This window comes from Grampus griseus (genome assembly GCF_964374135.1).
Source record: "Grampus griseus genome assembly, chromosome: 14".
NCBI lineage: Eukaryota > Metazoa > Chordata > Mammalia > Artiodactyla > Delphinidae > Grampus > Grampus griseus.
Window position 1 is genome coordinate 1,735,051 of NC_139008.1, and position 6,671 is coordinate 1,741,721.

Sequence of the window (6,671 nt, forward strand, 5' to 3'; positions counted from 1 at the left end):
TTGAAGAGCGCCTCACTTCGCACCCCTGAGCTGGGGGCAGAATGCCAGCCCCTCCCGGTCCAGTCACATACTCAGCGCCCCCAACAGGCTGGAGAGGACCCCTTCCTCACAGCCCTTGCTGGTGCCTGCCCGTCCTGGGGAGCAGCTGGCCAGGGCCTGACCCCAGCGGGACCTTGCATGGCCCTGAGTCAGCAGCACGGTTCCCAGAGCAGCTGCCCTGGGGGTGTGGCAGTGACTGGGACAGCAGGAGGGAGAGAGGGCCCCTCACCATCACACCCCCAGACTCCACTCAGCACCGACTGTGTGCCAGGCTGGGTGGGGGCATGGCAGGGGAGAGGGGCTCACAGCAGCACTGCTGCCACCTGTGGGCAGAGGCCATGGGCCTCCTTCCTGCCAGTGTGAGTCACAGGAGCCTTTGCCCTGGCAGAGTGTGGAGCCCGGGCCCCAGTGCCCCTCCTCCAGCAGCTGGCATCGCCTCTGCACAGAGCTGGCGGGACCCCGGGGCAGAGGTGTGGCCGGGGCAGGTGGAGTCTGCATCAGAGTTGGGGCCATCGGTAGGTCACAGTTGGTCCAAGCTGTCCCCGCATGGGTTGGGGGCACCGAGCAGGGGGACAGCAGAGCAGAGGAGCCCAGGGTTGGGGGGCAAGCCCCACCCCTCCTGGAGCCTCGACCTCCACCTGAGAAAGGGGGATAAATGTAAGCGGCGCTGAGCCCCCGGTGCTCTGGGCCTGCAGGGGTCACAGAGGGCCACAGACTAGCGGCACCTCGGCCCTTTCCTCTTACACAAGAAGCTGAGGGAGGAGGGAAGTTCTCCCTCCTCAGAAGGGGAAGCAGGTCCAGGAGGCCTTATAGGAACCGGGCAGCCTGATGTCTTCCATCCGCCGCCCTCAGGGGTGTGCAGGGGGTGCTCTCCCCCCCACCCCCAAGATGAGTCATGGAGCAGAAGAGGTGACCTCCCTTCTGCAGGCACGACTGGGGGCAGCCATGCCCCATTCTCTGGTGGCGTCAGCGCCCCTCAACCACACGCTGGGCTAGTGGCTGGTTGGGGAGGGTCCTGGCTGGCCCTCCCAAACTGCCCGTCACTTGTGGGCTTTCAAAAATAAAAAGCAAAAGCGCAACCACTGGGGCTGCTGGGCGCTCCCCCCCCCCCCCCGCCCCCCAGCTACCCTGCTGCCCGCGGGTGAGTGCCGGGGTAGCTGGCCAGAGCAGAGGCTGAGCCAGGTCTTGGAGGGGCTGAGAAGGGTGCCAGGGTGGGGCCCCTCCCTGCTCAGTTTAAACGAACTTCCCTTCAGCTGGGCCATCACAGCCAACTTCCCCCAAAGAGGCACATCTGAGCTGGAGTGGGAAGCAGAGTGGGGAGAGGAAGGTGTTCCAGGTCTTGGCACAACCTGGGCAGAGGTGCAGAGGTGGGACTTGTCAGCACGCCTGGGGGGCTGGGAGACAGGACGGCCTACAGACTTGGGTCTCCACGACTCTCCTCCACCTGTTGCAACCACTGTGGAGCTTTCCATAGGCTCCATCCATGGTTCGAGAGGCCTGACCTGCTGGAGGCTTCAGCCAGTCCTGCCCTCTCTGGGTCTGGGGTCAGAGCGGAAGTGGCGCGGGGGGAAACCAGTGCCAGCCTCATCTTTTCGTCTGCCAGACCAACTGGCCGGTCCTGCTGCCACCTCAGGCCCAACTTTGCCAAATGTTCTTGGAGGTGACCCCTTCCCCAAGTCCTTTCTGAGCCTAGGGCTGGGCACACAGAAGGCACTTAAGTGGTCCAGCGCTAGGAGGGGCCCAGGGTCCAGGGGGCTCCTCGTCTTGGCCCCTGGAGGTTGCTGAATTTGGGGGCTCAGAGCTGTGGCTGCTTCCCTCCGCATATGCCCCCTACTGCCCCTGCCCAGGCCTCAGGCCCCCCCCCACCGTGTATAACCCACCATAGTCTTTGGGCACCGCCTGGTGGCCAGAGCTGGTGGTTCCTCTCCCAGCCCGAATCCACCTTTCCCGGGACCCCACACGGATCTAGGGGTGCAGCCCCCGAGTGACAGGGAGGGGAGACCGTCTCTGCAGCCCCTTGCTTGCTCTTAAAAGTTCACATCATGAATCTTTGGTTATTACCAATAGTTGGTATATTACCAATATTTGGAATCTATTGGTTATTACCAATATTTTGTTGGTGCGGTATGTGTGATGTCAAGAGGCAGGCTTGAGCCGGATGCTGCAGGCCACCGCAGGCCACCCATGTCACTGTCCTGTCCCCTGGCTCTGATGCAGGGCTGGCCACATCTCCTCCTGGCTCATCCCAGTGAAATCCCCAGATCCTTGCCAAGTGATCGCTCACTTCCTGTTTGAACGTGGTAGTCACAGCTGAGCCCCAGATCAGCAGCCGGCGGTCACTGGGAACTTGCTGGGAATGCAGATTCCTGGGCCGCCCCAGCCCATCTAGGACTCCAGGTGGGTCTTCCAACAGGGTCCGTCTGTCCCTGCCCGTAGCTTCTCGTCCTCTGCGGACTCAGCGCCCCCTGCCGGGCATATGCCCTCCTCACACCTCACTCCTGGAGATGCTCCTGCGGCCACCTGCAGACCCTTCTCCCCGGCCCCCTGCCCCCTCCCCCAACAGGATCACAACATCTGCTGCCCCTTCCCCCATGTGGGTATCCACAGGCCCCCTCGTCCTGGGGGCCACTTTCTCCCACACTGCTCCTGGTGACTTGGTGTCAGTGACCCTTCCCACACCCTTGGCATCCCCTCAACCTGCCCCCCAACAACCTGCCCCGCCCCCGCCTTGGTCGCCCCTCCACAGTCACTCCTCACACTTTGCCTACCCCATGGCATCCCACTCTGTCTCCACCTCATATCTTTCCAGCTCACTCCCTCCTATTTCCTGACCCCCACTGGACCCCAGATCCCTCACCCCTCAAGGGCTTGTCCTCCCCTGGCTGAAATCCCAGGGTCCAGTCATGCCCTTGAAGTCGCCTTCACCTCCCTTGGCCTCTCTTGCTTCCACATCTTCTCTTGGCCAAGCCCGTAGTCTCTGACCTGTTGCATCCGGCCCTCTGCCCGCTCACTACCCACACCTGGGTGGCTGGAGGGACTGCCTTCCCACCTGGTGAGTCTCACCTGAGTTCCAGACCAAGCGCCTCAGGGGCCCTTGGGGAGGCCCACTGCCCCTGCCCCTGGCTCTCCCATGGCACCCCGCTTCCTCTCCAGCCTCCTCTCTACTTCATAAGACCTTCTGCCACCCCAGCCCCAAGCCGCACATATGCTCTCATCACCGGGCCAGCAGGAGGGACCGCAGTCCTGTTTATGGCCGGCCCCTCCACTGTGACCTAGGTCCCAGCCCCTCCAGGTGATTCAGGACCATCACTCCCCCAACGGACTCTTCGTCTTCCCTGCTGCAGCCATTTCCGCTGCTTACGGGACCATTACCATCAGCCTTCACAGCATGCTGTTATTTCCCCACCTTAAACACACACACACACACACACACACACACGCGCGCGCGCGCGCGCGCACTTCTCTGGGCCACGCCCCCTCCAGCTATAGCACGATTCTTCTGCTTGGCAGCTAAACCTGAGACGAGAGACAATTCACGCTGTCCCCACATGGCACCGCAGAAGCACGGAGCCCCAGATGCCTCCACTCCTGGGTGCTTAGCAGCCCCCCATCAGAGCTTATGTATCCTGGGCCCCCTCCCCTAGAAGCCAAGTCAAAACGGAAACCACTGGACCAGGCTGCTGGTGTGTGCTGGAGGCAGAAGCTCCGCCCTGTGCCCCCGCCAACCCAGGCACTCATAGCGCCGAGAGCCAGGAACCTCGGCGCCAGCAATGCCACGGGAGCCTGGTGTCTTCCACCGGGCCTCGCAGCTCCCTCGCCCACCTGTGCACCTGGCATGCAAGACCAACACTCTCCCGGGCTAACGTGCCTCCCCCCATCTCACGGGTCCTAAGGGTCTCCCTGCGAGGTGGGCGGTATGTCTCCTGCCACCCAGGGTGACGTGCTGGGTTATGTGGCCTCCGACGACACGGCGCCTTCCCCAGCCCACTTCTCAAATGAGAACAATAATGATCCTTCCTACCTCGGCAGGAGGCGGTTGAGTTGCTGCTCAGACCACTGGTAAGGACTCCAGCGAGGCCAGTGGGCAGCGAGGCGCCCGGGGAAGCACTGGGAACCCCGCCTCGGGTTACAGTGGGGACTCAGGAGATGCTCCTCCTGGAGACACACCATCCTCCCATTTGGCCTCTCTGACCCGCTCCAACAGCCCTGCCCAGGGCCAGGTCTGTCACCTCTCCTGCTGGCTAGAGACGGGGCCCTCCTCACAGGAATCCGCGTCTCCTCAGGCCCCTCCAGCGCAAGCCCAGATTGCAAATGAGGCTTTCAAGCCGTCGAGACCACCGCTCCCAGCGCCAGCCGCTCTGCACACCTGACGCCCCGCCCCGCCCACCAGGCCCCGCCCCACCAGGCCCCCTCTCCCGCGAGACCCCGCCCATCAGGGTCGCCCAGGCTCTAGTGGCTCCCGGCACGTGGCCGCCCTGCCCACAGACTTGGGCGGGAGCCAAAACAACTCAGGGAAAGAGGCCTGTTTTTTAAAATTTGTTTATTTTAAAACATGAAACCCAAGCTGAATAGAAACCACAGAAATTACATTGACGAGATTTTTAGTATTTGCCAAGAAAAATAAAGCCCCCAGAGAAATAAAAATCAAACCCCAAACCCAGTTAAAAAAACAAAAACAAACAAAAAAACCCAGAAACACAGCGACAGCAACATACAGCCATGGCCCTACGGAAGTTGGAGAATGCCAAGCGGTTCAGGCCTCAGTTCCCCGCTCAGGACGCGAAATCACCTTGTGGGTGGAATGCAAGGGCCAGGAGAGAAGCCTGGGAGGGGGAGTTTTAACAAAATTACTTCGAGAGATATATGTAACAAATATAAAGTGGTGCGGCACACAACCATTATGGTTAAAAAAAAAAAAAAAAAAAAAACCCGCCCAAGAGGCCCTGGTCCCCGCTCGTCCCCCCATTTAGGGCTGTCACCCACGCACCCCTCCCGGCCGGGGCGGGGGTCCTGGGGTACGGAGGGAATGGAGCTTGGACTGGGATTGCATAGTGAGATGGGGTGGGCGTGGAGGGGCATATAGGATCAGGGCTTCCGATCAGGCCCTACACCAGGCCAGGGGAGCTGGGGGAAGCGTGCGCCTGCACAAGGAGCCCCATCGGCGAGCGACCGGACTGGAACCCCTCCTGCCCGCCTAGCCCGTCAGGGGCCTCGGGGCGTCTCCCTCCCATCCACGTGGTAGAGGACCACTGCCCAAGATGCTGCAGGGCCTGCGAGGGGCAAGAACCACAGGTGCAGAGGTGGGAGCGGACGAGGGTAAGTCACCGGGACGGGGCGGGTTAGGAAACGGCCTGAAATTAAACAGCAAAAAGAAAACCAAGGGCGAGATGCGCTCCCCCTCCAGGACCGAGGCTTGGTCTTGCACCCCTTTTAACCTCCCCCGTTTTCCTTTCTTCCGCCTCAGTGAGTAGAAGGAACTGGGCGGAGTCAGATGGGCGGGCAGACACGCACACGATGCACGCACGGAGGGGCTCCGAGCGGCGCAGGTTCCCGGCGCCCGGCTCTCACGCTATGTACATTCACATTTCGGCCTCGCGGGCCGGGCGGCCGTTTGTGCTTCCGAGCGGCGCCCCAGGCAGCACAGCCCGACGCCACCCCTCTGATCCGAGGCCGCGCGGGAATGCTCCGCCCAGGCGGTGGAGCCCAGAAAAACTTGTCGGTTGGGCTGTGGTACCGCCATATATCTGTATGTATGTATATGTGTGTGTGGTGTGTGTGTGTACAGTGGGGGGCCTGGAGCACAAGGTGCCTTTCAGTGAGGTTTGGCCGTGTGCGAAGGCTCAGATGCGAGGCTGCGGGCCCTTAGGCCCACCTGGAGCACCCCCGTGTTTGCCTACTCACTCCCCCAACCCCGTCCAGGGCAGAGGCTGCCCCAGGAACGGGGGAGATGTGACCTAGTCCCAGGCCCACCCATGCTTTTGGTCCCAGATACCAGCACAAAGAAGGGATCACAGAGGAAGGTGGCCTCTTCCAGGCCACCCTGGGGAAGGGGTGCCCTGCCGCTCTGGGAGAAAGAGCCCCCCATGTCTGTAAACTGCCGGGCCGGCTGCTGTCTGCCCCGGCCTGGGGCCTCGTGTGGCTGCCAAGTGGCTCTCTGCTGCCCCTGGACTGACACAGGGCAGAGGCTGCACCTGGCCTCTCTTGCTTCAGGCTGGCTGGGCAGGGCTGGGACCGGCAGGGGACTTTCCAACTTGATCTGGGGGTAACACCCCCATCTGTGGCAGGAAACACAGCAAACATTGTACACTACGCCAAAAGCACCTTAGGGAAGCCTTGTTCCCGCTTCACAGGTAGGGAGACTGAGGCCACAGGGACCTCAGTCCTACAGCCCAAGGGACATTCATTCCTGAGGACACGGTCCCCTGGCGCAGCGCCTGCCCAGGGAGGGTCTCCAGGCCCTTGGGCTGCCTCTCGATCTTCGACACCCCCCAGCAGCACCACGAGAAGAAACACCTCCTCCAGCCCGACTCCCAGCTGGCTATCCTGGGACTCAGCTCCGGCCTGGACTCGGCGTCACACTCGCGGGCTTTGGGTTGGCCAGGGGTGTTTTCTCTCGGAGGCTGGAGTGAGGT